At 49.3% G+C, this 22478-nt stretch overlaps 1 long non-coding RNA gene across 1 annotated transcript in view; it reads right to left on the minus strand.

Annotated features, from left to right (window-relative positions):
• Positions 1-212: 212 nt before the first annotated feature.
• LOC142589035 (uncharacterized) overlaps positions 213-22478 on the minus strand; it is a 54194-nt gene continuing 31928 nt past the window's right edge. The window contains exons 4-5 of the long non-coding RNA XR_012829791.1: positions 10090-10176; positions 213-392 (exon numbers count right to left, since the gene is read on the minus strand). This is a non-coding gene — a long non-coding RNA (uncharacterized LOC142589035). The remainder of the gene's footprint in view (positions 393-10089; positions 10177-22478) is intronic.

Consider the following 22478-nt stretch of genomic DNA (forward strand, 5'->3'; position numbering starts at 1 on the left):
TTTTACGTTCATGCTGTGCGATTACACGGTCCGGTATAGAGGAGTAAACTTGAAAAATCCCAGTGGTCCAATTGTTGATAGGCGTAACCACTGCTGCAAGAGATTCACTTCATATATTTCTTACGCAGCCTAAACATTCTTTGTGGCATTCATAGATACTGTAACACTGTTCGTTGGTCATGACAAATTAAAATACTCTAAAACCTTGCGTTTTAAAACTTTTTATTTGTGACTTGCAGACTTAAATTTCACAAATATGTTCTGGCATCCGGATGTATACAATACTTGTGCACCTGTCCTCTCATACTCACTGAATTTCGCTTTACAGTCATTGAAATGGCCACCTATTATTGTAGAATTTCTTACTCGCAGGTTGTACATGATGGTTTTACCTAGATAGAAAAGAAATCTGAGATCATCTCATGTGCATCGTGAAACACGTTTATGGACATTATCTGTTGAAACAATAAATATATCATCCTCTCAAAATCTACGAAGAGCGAAAAATACATACGCAAGACAGGCCAGAACGAAAAGGACACTATTGATTCAGCCCATCATGCAAGCGCGTCCCCTACTCACTCGTCTGTGTCGTATGCCAGCATGAAATCTAGCCAGATCGTGTAAACAAACACTCTAGTAAACAAAAGTAGCAGTTATAATGTGTCGAAATCGCCCATTGCACAATAGAAATGAAAAGATCTCGTGGTTTTTGGGGACTATTTGCATACGTAATAAAAGTTGTCGGTGTAACAGCATTCCGTGCCTTTTTAATGAGCAGTGCGGCGGCCCCTTTTCACCAATAGACAACGCTGTAAGTGTAACCATTTACAGTCTACAATAAAACCGTGTATAAAATTTCATAGGAGTAAGTCACATGGCAATTTTCAATGCCTGAGCATTGTTAGGATACCTCACGCACTTTTCGAGGCTTATCTATCTATCTATCTATCTATCTATCTATCTATCTATCTATCTATCTATCTATCTATCTATCTATCTATCTATCTATCTATCTATCTATCTATCTATCTATCTATCTATCTATCTATCTATCTATCTATGGTTGTACTTTTGTATCCAGCCGTTTTCCAGTCAACCTGGCTCACAGTGTGGCCCGTGATCAAATGGTTAGTGCATCGGGCTGCTGTGCCGAAGTAACAGGGTTCGAAAGCAACCATCGGCACAACTTGGGTCACTGAGTTGAAGGCAATGTGTATATACGCACCGCGCTTCAACAAAACTATTGTGGTAATAATCATGCTCGTTGTGATAGCTACCATAAGTGCCAGTTAAATTGGAGCCTATTTAGAAATCTCTCTTTCTTGCAGAGTCAATCCCTGAACATAGGTCTCATATAAAATTGTGTACTGCAAGACATTTATTACCAGTAACACTCGCACGACATTTTTCGTGATTATTTTCATATTATCAACGGCGTATTCTGAATACGTGTACTGGCATCTTCAACTTAACCTATGCGTTCCGAAAAAATCAAGAAAAATTTCGGCAAACGATATATCATAGTTGCGGCAACCGCGAAAGTTATGAACTGCACAAGATCCACAAACATTCTCCGTATCTTCCTGCTATTTTGTTGTAAATCTTATCTCTTAGAGCGCAGTTCCTTGGCGCCCATTCCTGCGTTTCACGCCGCCGTCGCTGTTGTGCCTCGCCGTAACCAGCTCCGTAGCAGGGCCCAACGTGCTGCTCTAGCTGCGCGCGCTCCTGGCGCCCTATCGCGCACGGCGCGAGCCTTGCTCTCTTCTCCCCGCCTCCAATGCTACGCCTGTGCGGCGGCAATCAGAGCGCCGGCTCGGTGGCGGCTGATTTCGATAATGTGCTGCGGCCCACAAGCCGAAACGCATACTCTAAAAAAGTGTACATCCTTTGGGATGTATATCTGCCACACACACTCTTAAAGCGGTTGCACCCTTTGGGGTGTATATTTGTCCCACAACAATAATCGCCATCTGCCTTGCTTGCGTTTCCTTTCTCGAAAGCTCGGCGCTCGCTACTTTCCTGTCGAGAAGCTGCGTCACACTGATAACGCGCATGCCGTTCGTAACTGGGAAGTACAAGGCTCGCAGCGTTAAAGAAAGGAAACGCAGGCCAGACAGATGACGATTATTGTTGTGGGACAAGATACGCCCCAAAGGGTGTAAATTTTTCTAAGAGTGCAACAATAATCGCCATCTGCCTTGCTTGCGTTTCCTTTATTGAAAACGCCGCGCCCTCTACTTTCCTGTCGGCAATGCTATGTCATGCTGATAACGCGCATGCCCGTCGTTACTGGGCAGTACCCGGCTCGCAGCGTTAAGAAAGGAAATACGGACAAGACAGATGACGTTTACAGTTGTGTGGCAAGATACGACTCAAAGGGTGTAAACTTTTCTTAGAGTGTAGCCGCCACACTCTAAAAAGGAGTTTACATCCATTGGGTTGTGTTTTGTCCCTAAACAATAATCGTCATCTGTTTTGCCCGCATTTCCTTTCTTTAAGGCTGCGAGCCCAGTACTTCCTAGCCACGAACGGTTTGTGCGTTATCAGCTTGACAAAGCATTCTCGACAGGAAAGTAGCAAGCGCCGAATTTTCAAGAGAGGAAACGCAAGCAAGGCAGATGACGATCGTTGTTTAGGGACACGACAAGCTCCAAAGGGTGTAAACTTTTATTGGAGTGCACCGTTCGCCACTGCGTGAACACCTTCCCCCCTCCTCCTCCGTGGTGGCGACCGCGAGAGAGCGCGCAGTTTTCTCCGGTTGCCGAAGCGCCCGCTCGGTATCAGCGGATCACGGTGCGCGCTTCCCAAGCCGAAACGCAGAGTCACCTTCAGTTGACTCGCTAGCAGCGTCAGCGGCGTCAGTCAGTCGCTGCCATCTCTTCGCCGCGTAACGATGCCATACGCCTATGCGCGCTGCCTCCAGCCACCTCCCGATAAGCGAGGAAGTTGTGCCAACCTATTTCTCCGACCACAAAGCTTCTTTATTAAAATGAAGAACTGGGAGTGGAGTGTTTCTTGAAGAAGGAATATGGTGGGAAGAATAAAAAGTTGTCTGTAACTTTACGCACATGTCTTGCTCGAATTCTTTGCCTTGAGAAGAGGTTTATTGGCGGCTCCTAATGCAAAGGCACAGCGACCGGGAACGGCGAGACAGCCCGAAGCACTGTCCAGCAAACAACAGCGCGAGCCGAGCCGAGCTGCGCGTTGGCGATGCGGCTGTGCCGCGAGACGCGTCTTCTTCTTTACAATCTCCCTCCGGAAAAAAAGTCATTCTGGCGCTTTAAGAACCGGGAGGAAGAGGGTCCTGGTAGGGCTTGAGACGCGAGACGTGGACAATGTCACGTCCGCGCCAGCGCAAGTCTTCAGGTGGTGACAGTAGCTCAATTAGAAAATTCACCGGGGATGTTAGCTCCAAGACTCGGAAACGACCTTCGAATTTGGGGACGAGTTTGGAAGAAAGCCCCGGCGTTTGGAAAGGGCCGGACAACTACACAAGAACACCTGGAGCGTAGGTGCTGCTTGGAAGCGTGTTGGCGCGGTTTTCTTTCTAGTGCCGCTATTGCTCTGTCGTAAAGGAGCGCACTATAGCTGACGGCATTCTTCGGCGTGTCGGGCGACATCGGACACAGGTAGACACTCGGAGGCGTCAGGACGGTATGGAAGGAGCGTGTCGATGGTGTGCATAGGCTCGCGTCCAGACAGGAGGGAGAAAAGTGAAAATCCCGTAGTGGCATGGATCTCGGTGTTGTATGCGAACGTGATGAATGGGAGGATGCGGTCTCAGTTACCATGATCAGATGTCACGTTCATCGATAGCATATCACCAAGTGTGTCGTTAAATCGCTCTGTGAGCCCGTTAGTCTGGGGAAAGTGTGCCGTGTTTGTCTGATGAATAATATGGAATTCCGAAGGCAAATTTTCGACGACTTCGAAGAGGAAGGCGCGACTTCGATCGCTGAGGAGTACTCGAGGTACGCCGTGTCGAAGCACGAAGCGATTTAGGACGAAAGAGGCTACATCCCGCGCTGTAGCACTTGGTAAAGCAGCAGTTTCGACGTGGCGTGCCAAATGATCAACAGCAACTACGATCCACCGATTGCCGTCTGGCGTCATAGGAATAATAATATTATTTGGGGTTTTACGTCCCAAAACCACTTTCTGATTATGAGGCGCGCCGTAGCGGAGGACTCCGGAAATTTTGACCACCTGGGGTTCTTTAACGTGCACCTAAATCTAAGCACACGGGTGTTTTCGCATTTCGCCCCCATCGAAATGCGGCCGCCGTGGCCGGGATTTGATCCCGCGACCTCGTGCTCAGCAGCCCAACACCATAGCCACTGAGCAACCACGGCGGGTTCGTCATAGGAAGCGGGCCGTATAGGTCGATGCGGACGCGATCGAAGGCTGTGGCAGGGCACGGTTGCGGCTGCAAGGCACCAGACTGGCATAAAGGCGGCGATTTGCGGCGTTGACAGTCAAGAAAGCACTGAAGAAACTTCTGTACAAGATTGTACACGCCGCGCCAGTAGCAGCGGGGGCGAATTCGTTCGTACGTCTTGAAGACTCCGGCTTGGCCACACTGCGGATCGCTGTGGAAAGAGGCACATATTTGTGACATTAAGCTGCGGGGAATCACCAGAAGCCATCGACGGCCTTCAGGAGTGTAATTGCGTCGGTGGAGCAGCTGGCCACGTATGGCGAAATTAACTGCTTGGCGTCGGAGGGTTCGGGATACAGGAATGGTCGATAATCCAGATAGATGGTTGAAAAGAGAGGCGATTCACGGGTCACGACGTTGTGCGGTGGCAAAGGAGTCCATGTCCAGAGATGACGCAGAGTGTGCGGAAGTTGTTCCGCAAGCCGAGTCTGGAGGTAAAGGTGAACGATACAGGACGTCGGCGTCTGAGTGTGTGCGTCCGCTGCGGTATACGACGCGAATATCGTACTCCTGGATGCGTAGTGCCCAACGGGCTAGCCGGCCAGTGGGATCTTTCAAGTTGGCGAGCCAATGAAGCGCGTGGTAAATTGTGACCAAGTCGAATGGGTGCCCGTACAGGTATTGTTGGAATTTGCCATGTGCCCATACGAAGGCCAAGCACTCTTTTTCGGTCACGCTGTAATTGGTCTCAGGCTTCGTCAGCGTGCGACTCGCATAGGCGACTATGTATTCGGGGTAGCTGGGCTTTCGTTGGGCGAGGACGGCGCCGAGACCGACTCCTCTGGCATCTTTATGTACCTCAGTTGCAGCTGACGGGTCGAAATGGCTCAGAGTAGGTGGGCAGGTGAAGAGACGACGCAGCTTAGCAAAGGCCGAGTCACATGCAGGGGACCAGGATGAGAGGGCAGCATCACCGCGTAGTAGCTGAGTCAATGACGCCATTATCGATGCAAAATTCCCAACAAAGCGCCGAAAATATGAGCATAGGCCCACAATACTGCGAATTTCTTTGATGGCCTGAGGCCTCGGAAACTCAGCAACTGCTCGAAGTTTTGCAGGATCGGGTAGAATGCCGTGCTTGGACACAACGTGGCCTAAAATGGTGAGCTCTCGTGCTGCGAAGTGGCACTTGAGGTTGAGTTGGAGGCCAGCATTCGTTCGAGAGGTCAAAACATGTCTGAGGCTGAGCAGGAGAGTAGGAAAATCAGGGGAGAAAACCACAACATCGTCAAGGTAACACAGACATACAGACCACTTGAGGCCACGCAGCTTGTTGTCCATGAGTCTTTCAAAGGTGGCAGGGTCGTCGCAAAGCCCGAAAGGCATCACGTTAAATTCATATAAGCCGTCAGGCGTAATCAATGCAGTTTTCTAGCGATCCGCCGCAGCCATCGGGACCTGCCAGTACCCTGAACGCAAGTCAAGGGACGAGAAGAATTCTCCTCCCAGAAGACTGACGAGGGCGTCGTCGATGTGCGGCAAAGGGTAGACGTCTTTGCGCGTTACCTTATTTAACCGACGGTAGTCGACACAAAAGCGAATAAACCCGTCCTTCTTGCGAACGAGAACAACAGGAGGTGCCCAGGGACTATGCGAAGGTTGAATAACGTCACGGTGCAGCATATCTTCGACTTGGGTGGTAATGACACGACGCTCTTCGGCAGAGACGCGGTACGGTCGTTGACGTAACGGCTGATGTGAACCGGTGTCAATGTAGTGCTGCACTTCTGACGTGTGGCCCGGGTGAGGTTGTTAAACGTCGAACGAACTTCGAAAGTGGTGCAGGAGATCAAGAAGGTCGGCGCGTTCGCCAAATGGGAGGGTATAGGCGATGGCACTCGAGAACGCAACCCTGGACGCCTTCTGCAGCGCGGAAATCGAAGATGGTTGGCCGGAGTCGACATCAAAAAAGTCTGCGGAGACGTCAACCAAAAACGAAGAGTCGAGGAGTTCCACGATGCCAAGACATTCACCAATGAGCAACGTAATAGGCGCACAAATTGGATTGTAAAAGTATATATTGCTGCAGCTGCCGGCCATGCCAAGTGTTGCCAAGGGTAGTGGGAGAGACTTACGGCTCATGAAGACGTCGGACAGTGTGAAGAGGACCATTGCATGAATAATGGCATCGCAAGAGACGGGTACGAGGGCGAACGAGCCAGGTGGTAATGTCTGTGTCCTCGCGCACAGTAAGTTTAGAAGGGCGGTCAAAATCTTCGTCCAAGGGGGTGTTGAAAGGGGAAAATTCAACTTCGGCGCGTGCGCAATCGATCACGGCTTTATGACGCGATAAGAAGTCCCATCCGAGGATGACGTCATGCGAGAAGGTCGGAAGAACAATACACTCGATGATGTGAACAATGCCATGAATAAGCACACGTACAGTACAGGCTGCGTGCAGAGTGACGTGCTGCGCGCTTGCCGTACGAAGCGACAGTCCAGAAAGCGGGGTTGTCACCTTGCGCAGCGAACGGCACAGTTTGGCGGCTATCACAGAAACGGCTGCGCCTGTATCCACAAGAGCGAATGCAGGAACACCTTCTACACGAATTTTGACCACGTTACCAGGACAGGCGTGAGGACTTAGACAGTTCGAATGGGGTGCTGTTCTTGCCTCTTGAACTGCGACGTTCAGTTTTGCTGGTCAGGTGGGGCGGGTTGCCGACGCACTGGGGAGAGCGAGCGTCGGCGAGGTGATGGCGAGCGATGCGAAGGAAATTCTGGGAGGTCAGCACGAGCACACGGTTGGGGACAAGGAGTGGTGTATTGGCGAAAAGGCTGGCTGCCGTACAGGAAGGGCTGAGAGGCGTCGCCGAACGCTTGAGGGTGACGGCGGCAATATCGGGCGAGGTGTCCGGGAGTGCAGCAAGAATAACAGATGGGACGATTGTCAGGCGTCCTCCAAGGATTCACTCTCGGCACAGTCGAAGATGCCGCATGGGCTTCCGGTGGCACCGGTTGGGACTGGGTCACGAAAGACTCCGGCGGAGGCCTGCGTACTGCCTGCGCGTACGTTAGAGGCGCGGCCACAGGCAGCACAGGCTGCGCATAGCTAAGAGACATGGCGACAGGCTGCACTGCCAGCGCAGAGTTAAGACTCGCAGCTGCAGGCGGTTCATGGTGTGCGGAAGGGACAACTTGAGTGACTTCTTCAGAAATGAGAGTGCGGAGTGTGTTTGGAAGACGGAAGGTCGGCTCCTGGATGAAGGGCACTAAAGAAAGTTGGCTGGCAACTTCCTCACGTACGAAGTCCTTGACCCGCTGAAAGAACGAGGATCGGTCGTACATGCTGTCAAGGCTCGCCAACAAGTCGTCGCTTTCCAGAGCCTGCCGAGTCGAAGCGCGTTGCTTCCTCAACTCATCGTAACTTTAGCATAGACTGACGACTTTGGACACAGTGCGCGGATTCCTGGATAGGAGCATCTGGAATGCGCCGTCATCGATGCATTTCAGTATATGGTGAATTCGCTCACCTTCGAGAATTGCGGCGTTGACTCGTTTACAAAGGTCCACGACTTCTTCAATGTAGCTAATGAGCGTTTCTGCCGTCTGCTGTGCTCGGGCGTGCAAGCGTTGTTCAGAGCGCAGCTTGCAAACAGTGGGTCGGCCGAACACTTCCGTAAAGGCTGTCTTGAAAACTGACCATGTGGGTACGTCACTTCCGTGGTTGTGAAGCCAGAGTTGGGCAACACCAGCCAGATAACGGATGACGTGAGCTAACTTCGCTGGATCATCCCACTTGTTGTGCGCGATCGCCCGTTCATATGACGCCAACCAGTCTTCTACGTCTTCGTAATCTGCACCGCTGAAGATCTTGGGGCCCCTTTGTCGTGGAACGCCGGTGCAGGTGACGGACTGTGGCGTCGGCGCCGTTTGGGATGAGCTGTCGGTCGTGGCGTGCGGTAGCGTTCTTGATCGCAGCTCCAGAATTTCAAACGACGCGTTTTGAGTCCCAGCACCTCCACCAATTGAGAAGAGGTTTATTGGCGGCCCCTAATGCAAAGGCACAGCGACCGGGAACGGCAAGACAGCCCGAAGCACTGTCTAAAAAGACGCCAGCAATCAACAGCGCGAGCCGAGCCGAGGCGTGCCGTGCGTTGGCGATGCGGCTGTGCCGCGAGACGCGTCTTCTTCACAGCCTCAATATATCGAAAAACCCAAACAGCTGAAGAGCAGGGCTAAAATTTCGCTTTAGGAAGTAACGTAATCGTCGTCATTGTTTAGGTTCTCCAAATCTAGCAGAAAGCAGCCAACCTCTACTAATATTTATGCGTGGAGCTTCCGACCCCGTGAATGCGTCCAGGCAGTCGCTTATTTAAGTGTAGTAATAGCCTAATCACCAAGCTGAATATTTAACACGACACATCTTCATGTCGATTTCTGGACAAATACTATTAATATAAAATATCAGTGAAGCTGCATAACCTGCAGGCAGTAAAATAACATGTATAATCTGCCCGACGAAGCAAATTACGCGAATTATCTTAACGACAATCATGGGCACTGAACGAGAGCCGCATTCCGGGCAAGTTGGTAATCCATTACTTAAATGATATTGCGTGACAAAAAACGACACGGACGTAAGAGAAGATGACACACCATGCGCTTGGTGTGTCGTCTTCTCTCACGTCCGTGCCGTTTTTTTTTTTTTTTTTGTCGCGCGGGGCTAGGGAAACTATGGAGGATGGTATATGTGAAGACGTCTACCCAGCGGTCGATTTAGGCACCACTGGTCTCCTTGAAGCCCTTGAGTTCAGCGGGAGCAGTGGAAAAGTAAACATGTCCGCAATAGGGATTAGTAAGACGCGATTGGAGGAATGGGGGAATAAAAGTCGGGAAACGACAAAAAACGGAGACGTACAAAACCACAGCTAGCAATAAGGGATCTGAAAATTTGGTTGTGGGAGTTCATAGGGCGTTTTCTTTTCTTTTTTTATTCTTTAACCTAGGTAGGACATTAGGCAGTATAATAGCAAGAGCTTGGTAGCCCAACCCGCCGCTCCGTTTCAAAGGGGACGCTCGTAACATCCATCCATCCATCCATCCATCCATCCATCCATCCATCCAGCCTTGTTGCCGCAGGACGGGTTTCTCAACTTTCGCACGAACCGGCGCGCCATGCTTCGTGATGTCGGCGTTACAAAGCGCCAACTGTTCTTAGGTGAACGCGAAAGAGGAATTCCACTGCAGTACACGCCTAAAAAAACGCGTTTCGACGGTGGCCAATACGCTGTGTCACTATATTGATTCAATTCTAAATCTATTACCCTCGACAATCATCGTGAGATGGATTCCGCTGATTTTTAATCAAATGCAGTCACACAAGCACCGTGCTTCTCAGGTATACATCGTTTTTATCCGTGCCGTTTGATTGGTATCACAAGTAGGCTCCTCGAGAAATGTGCTCAGATTACTTTACAACTGATCTCTAATTGTATTTCTAAGAGAGGTTCACTGAAGGAAGTTCGGAGTTTAACGTGCCTTCTTTCATCATGATCTTAGGTATACTAGAGTTGAAAAGAAGCACTTAACGGAGGTATTAGTTAATTTGAAGACGAAATTTGTTGTTGATTGTGTAAAATAAGCAGGTCCGCAAAACTGTCATTGTGAACGCTATCTTTTAGCAACGTATTAAGAAAAATACAAACTCTCCGTTTTCTTCGTAATCATAATCACTGCACATCCAAGGTTTTCACTCATGTAAAGAATATCCTCTTGGAGAGTGAAATTGCGACCTGTAAAGAGAGAAATATATACTGACAGCTGTTGAATCATTCTTACAACTACTATGACAGAAAGTTTGAAATCTTATCTAAGATAAAGTTAAAAGATGCCAGCAAGACGGTGTATTTCAGATATACTCATCATATTAATTTCAAAATTAAATTTTTGCGTGTCATAACCGCGATATGATTATGAGACACGCCGTAGTAGTAGTAGGGTGAGGTGGGGGCAGGAAGTTGCTGCCCCCACCTCACCCTATGCTGAAACGTCGCCAGGCAGTCATCTGGCGACAATTGCAAACACAAACATTCCCCAGTCCGTTGCGATTGCAGCACATTTTCCCCGCGCAATACCCGACTGCTTTCTGCAAATTATGTCAGGAAAATAGAGCGACGCTGTCACACATGTTGTGGGAGAGTCGGATTACATCAGCTACAATGGCAGTAGCTCCGGAGGCTCTTGCGTCGAAGTGGGCCGCCGCTCTGCGCAGCTCCAACCTCAAGACACAAGAGTGGGCTGTCCAGCAAGCCCGAGAGGCGGCGACGAGGCAAGGCCTCGAAGTCCCCTCATGGGAGACCTGAGCCCGGGTCGTCAAATTTGCCGGATTCAAAATAAAGTTGTTTCCATCCATTACTCCAGTTCCGCTTCGACCACTTATGGTTCTTTAACGTGCAACTAAAGCACGATGCGAGGGCCTTTTTTGCATTTTGACCCCCATCAGCAAATCTTATTATTAGCCAAGTGCAGCGAGAGAAGAATTCTGGCCCGAAACATGTGAAGCCTATCGCTAAACTGATTTTTTTTTATTTGACGATTAAAACTGCCTTAATAAAGTTAAATTCTCGTATCATTTCCATCAAAACATTTCCGTTCTTTTTGCATAGTTGTCTCTAAATATTAAGCTCTTCAATTTTCCTGATTCTTCGTGTTAAGTGATATCATATACAAATACAAATACATGAAGCGAGCTTTGTGGCGCACGAAATTGTTTTAATGAGGACGCCACTGCTATCCGCTGTGTGGCAACATTCGGCTTTTCAAGCAGTTCGACATGGAGCACCATCAACATGACGGCGTGACAAAAAATATTAACGTGTGGTCTCTATCCGTGAACCTCAAGGATTTAAGGCAGCAATAGGGCGGTAAACAGTCGCACTGTGGGCATAAGCAAGACAAGTTTGAATAGCCGATGACGCAGACTATGGGGTTTTACATGGCAAAACCACGATCTGACCATGAGGCGCACCGTAGTGACGGATTCCGTAATAATTTGGACCACCTGGGGTTCTTAAAATGCACCTAAATCTAAGTACACGGGTGCTTTCGCATTTCGCCCCCATCTAAATGCGGTCGCCGTGGCAGGGATTTGATCCCGCGACCTCCTGCTTAGCAGTCCAACACCATAGCCACTAAGCAGCCATGGCAGGTTATTGATGAGACATAGGTAGACAAAAATAAGATTAATGTCGAGTAAAAGTTGCTACATGGCCGCATGACGGTGTAATTATGAGCCTATTCCAAACATCGTTCCACATGCCACCTCTCCATTTCAAAGGCGAATTCAAAGGCCTCCAAGTGTTTAGATCTGTTTGCGAGAATACATTTGTTTACGCATAAAAAATCTCGTATGCGCCCGTCGCAATATGTTGTTCAGATGTGCCTTTATCTGGTGACCTTGAGTTCCTTGTATTGGATGCATAAAGGGAGTCAGTGAGGGAGTAAAAACTTTATTGAATATAAATAAAATAAGGCACGATGGTTGGAGCCCCTCTTCCAGGGCCCCACTAGCACGAGCGGTTCGCTGGGAAGAGCCAACTGGCTCTCCCGACCCTCGTCCGCAAGCCATGCCTCCCACTGCCTATTCCTCATTAGTGGATGTTGGTGTAATATGGGGCTGTCTATGTGGGGGAGGCCTCCTGGGACACTACCATGTGATGTGGTATAGTGTAGGTTTTAGTGTTGGCACTCGTCAGTGAACCTCGTGGGGTGTATTCTGTGTACGTGGTGCAGGTTGGGGTATGTATTCGTCTGAACGCGACGCCAGTCCCTCTGCTGTTGGCTGTTTAAATCGGAGTGAGGATGTCCAAAACGTCTCCGCGTCTGCCTTTGCTGTAGGAGGATGTCACGAGAATTTGGTGGAAGGTCTTCGCTAGACCATGCGGTTGCTCGGACGTTAAATCCTCGAGCAACACGGTCTGCCCTCACGTTTCCTTTCAGTCGCTCGCATGCCGGACACCAAATGATAGTGTGGTGCCCCTCTAGTTTATTGCCTAAAATTTTTATTATTGATTTGGGTGCCGTTCCATGTAGAAACAGAAGGCAAGCCGCTTGTGAGTCGGATAATATGACAGCCAAATTGGTTTGGCGCTCGGCGTACTGAATGTCCAAGGCGATGGCTGCAGCCTCTGCCACGCATGCCGAGGCGGTTTTGAAGGATACCGTTGTTATGTTGTTCTTGCATGGAGAGACTATGTTGAAACTGTCTGAGCTGGCTCGACTGGGATCTGTATAATACACCCCCGGTCCCATGCCAAAACGTTTGTGAAGAGTCTTTGCCCTTGCTCTGCGTCGTCCGGGATGGTACTTGGGGTGCATGTTTTGGGGAATTGGGGCCACGGCGATGTGCCATCAAACATTGCGGTTTATCTGTGCCATTTCCTCTCCACAATACTGGGGCCTCAGCGGAAAGTCTAACCTCGCCACTACTTCCCTGCCTTGAGTTGAAGAACAAAGTCGTTCTTTCTGAGCATATAACGTCGCGACTGCGTACTCGTCAGAAAAGTATTGTGCAGATTCAGTCCCTCGAATCTTTGTGCGCTAGCGCGTTCGGGAAGACCAAGGGTTGCTTTGAAGGCTTTTCTTATTATTGTGTTTGCCTGTATAATGTCTTGGTTTGTCAAGGCCTGATTCGGAAGGGAGTATGTGATTCGGCGAATTACGAATGCGTGAACCAGGCTGATGGTCTCTCCCTCAGTTAGGCCGTCTCTGCTTCTTGCCACTCTCCGTATCATTCTGGCCACGTTTCCTGTGACCGCCTTTAGTTTTTGAAGGGTGTGGGATGTTCCAGCATTCTGCTGTATCCACATACCCCATATTCTGAGTGTCTCCACTACACGAATTGGCGCACCGTCGAGAGTCAGAGTGAATGGCACCCAGTCCTTCTTTCTTTCGCATTTCGCACGCACCCGAATGAATTCCGATTTTTCGGGTGCGCGTGCCATGTCCACCGCCCTCGCGTATTCCACCACTGCGTCTGTGGCCTTTTGAAGAGTTCCTTGCTTGTCCCTATAGGACTCCTGCTGAGCCCAGAACGTGATGTCATAGGCATATATCGCACAGCCGAGATTCGGGTGTTGATCTAGCTCCAGGGCTAGCTTTCTCATTCCCACATTAAATAGCAGTGGAGGGAGTATAGCTCCCTGAGGGGTGGCTCTGTCGGGACAGTTGAAGGTGTCGGACCTCGTGGAGCCTAATCCAGTTGTGGCCGTGCGGTCGCTGAGGAACGAGCGCACGCAGTTATAAATTCGTGCTCCGCAGTTCACCGTTTCCAGTCCCTCCAGAATAGTGTGGTGAGAGATGCTGTCGAAGGCAGTTTTGATGTTCAATGCCAGTACAAATTTATCGTCCGACCCTCTGTTGGGGTGCAGGACCTCGTGCTTTAATAGTAGAAAAACGTCCTGCGCCGACACGTGGAGTCGGAAACCGAACATGTTGGAGGGTAACATGTTCAGCTCTATGTGGTTCGAGAGCCGGACCTGCACGACATTTTCAAAGAGTTTCCTCGCGCACGACGTTAGGAAGATGGGTCGAAGGTTGTTGATGTTACGAGGTTTACCTTGTTTAGGAATGAGGATAAGTTTTACTTCCTTCCATTCTTTTGGAAGGTCGCCATCCTCTGTCCAGACCGTATCGTTAAAGAATTTGGTCAAGCTCTTTAGCGTGTCGTCACTTAGATTGCGAATCATTGCGTTTGTGACCTGATCTACCCCTGGGGTCGTGTTTTTCTTGAAGGAGTGTAGCGCTGCATAAACCTCGTCAAAGGTTATGGGGGCGTCCAGTTCCAGTTGTTCGTGACCTTCGTAAACGGGTTTGGTGGATTGCCCGGTCGGAACTGTCCCTATATATATCTGTTTAATTTTGTCTATCATGTCAGCTTCCCGACCTTCAATCTCGTTTTCAAGCAGCTTGAGTGTGCGATTCGCGACTGTTTTTGTAACTCCCGGGTCAATCATACTTCGAAGAATGCGCCATGTTTTCTTTGTAGTCAACGTGCCCCAAAGCGAGTCGCTGAACTTACGCCAATTGCTGTCGCTTAACTTTTGTGCGTATTCATTAGCTTCCTGCGCTAGCTGAGCTATCCGTGTCCTGAGTTTGCGATTAAGTTTCTGCCTTTTCCATCTTTTTGGGAGGCCTCTCCGGGCTTCCCAGGGATGCAAAAGGTGACGATCCACGGCTGGAGCCTCCGCTGTCGTTTCAATTGTTTTCGTGACCCCAGCGTGAATAACTCTGATCCGCTCGGCCATCCTCCTACGTCTGTTATGCTGCCGATTGTTTTTTTTTCTTTTTCACGAAATTTTGCCCAGTCGGATAGCCTTGCCTTGCCAATAGCTGTTCGAATCCTGGCTACATTATCCGATATGCTTAAGATATAGTGATCGTTTCCTAGGTTTTCACCTAGGTTTGCCCATCGCGTCTGACTTTCGTTGTTGGTGAACGTGAGGTCGGGAGAAGTGTCCGTGGACACGCTGTTCCCGATTCGCATTGGTAGATCCGGTTGAGTTAGCTGGAAAAGTCCGTAGTGCTCTATACCGTCTGCTAACAAGATGCCCTTGGGATTGTCTCTATTGTAGCCCCAGTTTGAGTGTTGTGCATTAAAATAGCCTAACAATATTAATTTGTCCCTACCTCGAGTGAGGCGCACCGCGGTGGCCACCACGTTTTCGAAATCTGCCTGTTTTTCTCTGGGAGAACTATAAACGTTGACAATAATTGTTTTAGGTTTTCCCCTTTTCTGCGGCCAAATCGTGATTATCTGCTGCTGAATAGGTTTCCCGAAAAATAATTTACGTAATGGCGACATCCTTCTTGGCAAAGGTGACTGGCTACTTGAGGGTAATCTGGGTGAGCATAAAGCTCGTATCCTTTGAGTTTTTGATTGTGTTTTCCTATTTCCTGAATACAGATAATGTCGGGAGGGATGGGTGCCGATTCTATGTATTGCGGGAAATTAGCCAATTTCGTGCGTTGCGTGCCGCAATTCCTTTGCCAGATTTCAATGTGTCCGGTCTTTGTGTTGTTTGCCATATTATCCATGGATATTACTGTCACTATCAGTGTGCTTTATAGCGTTCGGTGTCCTGGTAGGAGCTCCAGGACTTTGACTGACCCTCTTTCGGGTGACAGCTGCGGCTTTTGTTTGCACATCCTCTACCATTCGCTTGAGTTTGTGTAGCATTAATCTGAGAACATTAATTGCATGTTTTGTGCTAACTGTTCCAGCGTTACCGATTGAGCGCTGGAGGCAGTACTTTGTTGCAGTGATGTCTGCGGTGGTGATTTGGAAGTGTGGTCCGCAATTTGTATGGGTTGCTGCGATGTGCTGTTGTTTGCCCTGTGCTTATAAGCTTCCATCTCGGCTCGTAGCTCGGCTACATTGTTTCGGAGTACAGTAAACTCTCAGTTGTACGAACGTCGGTTTATCGTATATTTCAGAATAACGAACTTTTAAAAAATTCCCGGCAGTTTTCTTATAGATTCTATGCAAAAATGTTTGACTTAAACGAATTTCGGAACAGTCAATATTTCAGTTTAACGAAGTCGCTCAGAGGACCAAGGCTTATTTTTATGATCAGAACCGATGCCCGCTCTCATGGGAAGACGAGGACTCCAGCTCGGAGTCCTCGTCTTCGGTGGCGAACCACCGTAGCTGGGTCTTCGTTGGTTTCTTTGGCCGTGGTCTTGATATCTGCCTGACTGGCTTTAGTCTTTAGGGACATCGGCGGTCACCCGTTGGATGATCACTCCCACAAATGGCGCATTTGGTGGTGCACGTGTGTCCATCGGCAGGCTCCCGCACCTCGCACGAGGGGCCCACCTGTACGTCGGGCTGTGGACATACGTCGGTGCGGTGTCCCACGGTGCCACAGATACGGCAGAATTGTACCGCATTTCGGTAGGGTGTGCAGAGTTTCTCTCCCCCGAAGTAAGAAACACACCTTGGCACTCGGCTGCCGTAGAAGGTGAGCAAGGCACTTTGCGAGTCGCCCATCATTCTTGCGTCGATCAACTCTAGTCCCTGCGTTCGGATACGTAGGTTCGATCGCAGCACGTCAGAAGAGATGTTCGCTTCTATCCCGTGGATTACTCCCCTTGGCGTGTCTTCTCCTGCCGTAATGTACGCAACCACCGGGTGTTGTCGTCTGTTGATGTTCAAGGATTTAATGGCTTGCAGGACGTTGGCCATATGCCGATTTGGGGTGGATATCACTGCAATGTTGGAACCTGACTTGATTCTTAGAATAAAATTGTTGTCGGTGGTTCTGTCCTAGCACACCTCTATGACGGCTATAGCCAGGGCCTGACTGGTAACATTCTTGCGTGGTAGCCTCTGGTGTGGTTTGATGACCACCTTCAGGTCACTCTTAAGTAGCGCCGGAAGACGCTTGAGTCGTGGGCGCCTGCGATGCGCCATGGGTTTGGATGAGTTGGTAATCGGACCTGATGGCAGTGCGCTTCCTTGCGCAGAGCGTCACTCCTGAGCGAGATTTTTCTTTTCCTTCAAAAAACGCGCGCCCATCCGGCTTCTGCTATCGTTTCGTCGAACACGGTAGCGGTTTATGTTGTTGTTGATCATAGCTGCCTTGTTGCATTCATGGTGCGATGCTGCATCGCCCACCTGAGATGCAGTGAAATCCATCTCTTCTTCAAGTCACGACGTTGTAATAAGTCGCGGGTTCGATGTCGCCGCCGAATTTTTTAATGCCGCCATGTTCGAGGGCGCGCCCGCCCGCCGGCGCCAGAGCTGCTCCCATAAATGAAGTTAGGGTTAGAAGGTCGCCACGTTCGGAAGGTGGAAAATCGGCCGTAATACGCCGAAATATGGTCCGACTGGTCTGAAGTTGGTCTCCACAGGCACCGGACCACTTCTTGGAGATGGTGATGATTGTTTCGGGCCGGTCCCAAAAGATGGTCCAACCGAAAAACCAAACATGCGTAGCCCGATGTGAGCGCAGCCGTTTCGAACGGCGTCTTCTTCTCGCAGAAAGGGAACATAATGAAAAAATTATGGCAGAACCCATCTCACGATGACTGTCGATGGTAATGCGAATAGCATTCGAGCAATGTAGTGACGGACCACATTGCTGAAGTAAGCTTTATTAACGCGTGTAGTGGTAATTCTGAAAGTTTCGTTGCTTCCCCCCCCCCCCTGTGTGCAACACACCGATATAGTCCAACTTTGCTATGACATTCGCTTTCCAAGCCGCCCGTGAGCATGGAGGCATGCAATGTCTGTATGTCCCCGGCGCAGTAAGGGTGGCATGAGTAAGAAGGAACAATATTGATTGGACAACAAAAGCGCAACGACTGCATGATCATAATGAGACGTTGTTTCTTATATTATGACCATGGTAAAACGACCACGACGGGACAACGACAACATGAGGGCAAGAGGCGACGACGACTGTGTAACGATAATCGGAAGACGAGGATGGTATGACGTCGACTGGATGAAGAAGTGGGAATGAAGACGACGGGGCGACAAAAACATTCTTGTACTCAGCTAGGTAGACAGTAAAGAATTCCAGGTAGTAAAAATTGAATTGGAGTCCCCACAGCCGCGTACCTCGTTATCAATATGTGGACTTTGCACGTGATGCCCCACATTTTAAATGAAAATGTTTCCACGCCCGCCATCATGCGTTGCGCCGTTTGAGGCAATCGCACTGTTAACTGTCCGGCAGGCTATGAACAATGGCATACAACAAAACGTCAAGCAAATGCGGCTGTTTTGTGCACCACATAGAACAAAGCACAATTAGTGCGCGCAAGTAACACTTACCCTAAACTCGGCACTCTAGCAGTCGATTAAACCCTGATGAACTTAAACATTGAACGTAACCATCGCCTGCAATTATCGTCAATCAACCCAAACAGCACCAAAAGCTTCACTTACATCGATTCCCACAGTGCTTAAGATGCGCGTAATTTTTCTGTCGCAGTTTACTACGTCAGTTACCGGTATCTGGCGCATTGCAAACGCCCTTTTGCCCTTTAAGAGTTTGCTTCCAAATTGTAAATGATGCTTCCTTGCTCACCCACCCCTTTAATAGCCTCTCACATAATGGCCGCTACACACAAGAACAATCTCATTTAAATGATCCTTCCAGACCACATCATCACATTTGCAGGTTCTTTTGTCTGCAAGTAATTGAAATTAAATCAAACTGCGGCGTTTCACATGCTAAAACCACAATCTGACTTTGAGGTACTCTGTAGTGGGAGATTCCGAATTGTTTAAATGCTTTGTTGTTGCTTAACATGCACTTGAATCTAAGCAGAACCCACCATGGCAGCATTGAGGCTAAGCCGTTGCGCTGTTAAGCCCAACATCGCGGGATAAAATCCCGGCTAGGTAACTGCATTGCAATGGGGGCGAAATTCAAAAGCGTATCTGTGCCGTCCATTGGGAGCGCGCCAAATAACTTGAGGTGGGTAAAACTATCCGTAGTCCCCTACTATAGCTTGCCTCAGAGCATATCACGGTCTTGGCACATAAAGCCCCAAAATTTTACTGTTGATTCTAAGTGAGAAATGTTCTTTTTTTTCTTCATTTTGTCCGTGTCTAAATGCAGCAGCCACCGCCGAGATCAAGCCCTCGAGTTTTTCGGCGCAACTCCATGGCCCCTGGACTATTGCGCTGGGTCTATGAGCCATGGAGCCGTTAAGCTTGTAGTGCGCGTGCCTGCTCTGATGCCAGGGAGTGCTCACAGCAAGCAGGGAATGTCGCTAACTAGACATGGGCAGTGGAAGTGTTGAGTTATCAGTTCTGCTACTCACGGCAGTCTTTCTCGCTCTACATTGGGGACCTAGAACATAACCGACCCTAGCAACAATTCTCAGGATTAAAACAGGTCAAGTCCTGTCTCCCCTGTATTGTCACGTACTAGTGACGGTGAAGATAGCAGGAAAAAGTGGGAATTACGTAATTAGCGTTGTATCGGGCGAACCTGTGCCGTCAAAAACAAGCTACACTCAAAGAACGGCGACAGCAGCGAATGCAGTCGGCGATCCTTGCAATTCTTATCTGCCGCTCAAGCGCGTCGGCTTTTATACATGAGTCATCGAATATTCCAGAGTAATCGCTGCTGCCCAGGTGTCTGCCAGAAAATTCTATACATTTCGTCGAATATGCAAGCTTCGGTGACAACGGGTAGAAACATCTATAAGATTCGAGAACGTCCGATACATGCGGGCGCGTCCCGCACTTACCGATAACATTTGCTAGATGATGAAAAGCGGTCACCCGCAAAAGATAAACAAGTACACGTGTCGATTGCCCCTCTCAAAAAGCATCTTCGCGATGCTACAAAAATAACAGGAGAGGGAAAACAAAAAAGCACTTCTTAAACAAAAGTAACTGAAACTCAAAGAAACAAAGGCCAAAGTAACACCAAAATTAAAGAAAGTCTGAAGTTCAGCTATGCATAGTCCCAAAGTTTGTTAGCGCTAGTAGAATGGCTTAAGTCGCACAACATTGACTACTTCAGGTAGTGAGCGGTGCCGCGGTAACAGCGAAATGCCGTCTGGCACGACCTCATAGTCGAGTGCACCAATGCGTCGAATGGTCTTGCATGGTCCGAAATAGCGTCGCAATAGTTAGTTTCTTGCTGAGTCCTCGTCGACGTCTTGGGGTCCAAGCCCAAACACGGGCCCCGGGATAGTATTCCACTTAGCGCCGTCGAAGATTGTACTGCCGGCTGCCGATCCTTTGCTGGTTCGTGACACGCAGGCTGGCCAGCTGTCGTGTTTCTTAACGCGTTGAAGATAGGCGGTGACGTCAGCATTTTCTTCTCCGGTGACGTGGGGCAGCATAGCATCAAGAGTTATCGTCGGGGCCTTCCGTGCACCAGCTGGAACGGCGCGATCTGCGTTCTTTCTTGCACTGTCGTGTTGTAAGAAAAAGTGACATACAGAAGCACGGCATCCCAAGTCTTTTGTTCGACGTCGACGTACTGTACATCGCTAACCTGTCGGCAAGCGTCTTCTTCAGTCATTCCGTTAAACCAATCGTCTGCGGGTGGTAGGCTATAGTCTTCCGGTGACTTGTCTGGTTGTACTGTATGATGGCTTGAGCAAGTTCAGCAGTAAAAGCCATTTCTCTTTCAGTAATGCGGATCTTTGGAGGACTATTTCGTAGCAGCATGTTCTCGACGAAAAATTTGTCTACTTCCGCAGCACTACCTTTAGGCAGAGCTTTCGTGTGGGCGTAGGAGGTAAGGTAGTCCATGTCCACGACGATCCAATTGTTTCCCCATGTCACCGTCTGAAAAGGCCCCAGCAAATCCATCCGGATCTACTGAATCTGTCTGCGAGGAGGCTCGATCAGCTGTAGCAATCCTGCCGGCTTTGTCCGTCGTGTCTAACGTCGCTGGCATTCTCGACATACCTTCACGTAACGGACGACGTCAAAGGTAAGGCGTGGCCAGTAACATCTTTCCTGTATCTTCGATAGCATCCGGGAGAATCCGAGGTGGCCAGTGGCCGGATCGTCATGTAGGCGTGCAGTACTTCAGGACGCAGCGCTGAGAGAACAAGGAGGTAGTTGGCTCGGTGTGGTGACTTCTTTACGAGTAGGTTGCTTTGAAGCAAAAACTAAGATAACCCTCTCTTAAATGACCTAGGGACAACGTTGGTGTTCTCTTCCAAATACTCGACGAGGCTTTTCAGCTCCGGGTCTGCTCGTTGCTGTTAAGCTTAGTCTTCCGTACTTATTATTCCAAGGAAGGCGTCGTCATGCACATTGTCTTGCGGCGGTGGGTCAATGGAGGAACGTGATAGACAGTCGGTGCGACAGTGCTTTTGTTCGAACTGGTAGGTTACATTGATGTCATGTTCTTGCAATCTGAGGCTCCACCGCACCAGGCGTCCTGAAGGGTCCTTTAAATTCGCTAACCATTACAACTCGCGATGGTCGCTGACGACGTTGTACGGCCTGTCATATAGGTAAGGGCGGAATTTTTTTCTTGCCCGAATGATGGCGACACATTCCTTTTCGGTCGTAGAATAATTGGCTTCTGCTTTTAACAGCGACCGGCTAGCACAAGCTATCACCCGTTCAAGTTCGTCTTTCCTCTGCACTAGGATGGCACGGAAGCCTAGGCCACTGGTGCCAGTGTGGATTTCTGTATCGGCTTCCTTGTCGAAGTGTACAAGTACTGGTGACGACTGCATGCGTCGTTTGAGTTCTTGAAATGCGTCGGCCTGCGGCGTTTCCAACTTAATCTCGACATCACATTTAGTTACATGTGTCAGCGGCTCAGCGATGCGTGAAAAGCGCTTGACAAAGGTCTGTAGTAAGCACAGATGCCAAGGAATCTAAGCAATGGTTTTTGTCAAAGAGCTGCTGAAATTGCGATGGCAGCCGTCTTCTGCTGGTTGGGGCGGAGTCCAGATTTCCTGATGACGTGACCGAGGAACATAAGCTCATCGCAAACGAAGCGGCACCTTTCCGGCTTCAGAGTGAGCCCTGATGACTAGATGACTTCTTATTTATCACTTCCTATTATCATAGGTTATCACTGAAATTTCCCCCGAAGACAACGACGTCATTCAACTAAACAAGACAGATCTGGCCCTTCAGTCCTGCCAACACCGTGTGCATCACGCGCTGGAATGTTGCAAGCGCCGAGCACACTGCAAATAGCAGGCCCTTGATCTCACTGAGGTCGTCTGGCATGATGAAGTCGCTCTTTTCGCTATGTCACTCGTCGACTTTTATTTGCCAGTTGCCAGACTTGAAATCCACCGACGAGAAATATTTAGCGTTGCAGAGCCGATCCAATGCAACGTCTGCCCGTGCGAGGGGGTGCACGTCCTAAGTGATACTGTTCAGTCGACGATAATCGATGCAGAAACGTCTTTACCAAGACAACAGGAGATTCCCACGGGCGTTTCAACGCGGGCTGATGTCGCGCAGCATTTTGTCGACTTGTCTTATAGGTTCACATTCTCGCGTTGAAACTTGGTAAGGGCTATGGCGGAGTGGTCGAGCGCGGCTGCTATGTGGTACTTCGGGTGAAAAAAATAAATTACG

The sequence above is a fragment of the Dermacentor variabilis genome, chromosome 7 (assembly GCF_050947875.1).
Source record: "Dermacentor variabilis isolate Ectoservices chromosome 7, ASM5094787v1, whole genome shotgun sequence".
In the NCBI taxonomy this organism is placed as follows: Eukaryota; Metazoa; Arthropoda; class Arachnida; order Ixodida; family Ixodidae; genus Dermacentor; species Dermacentor variabilis.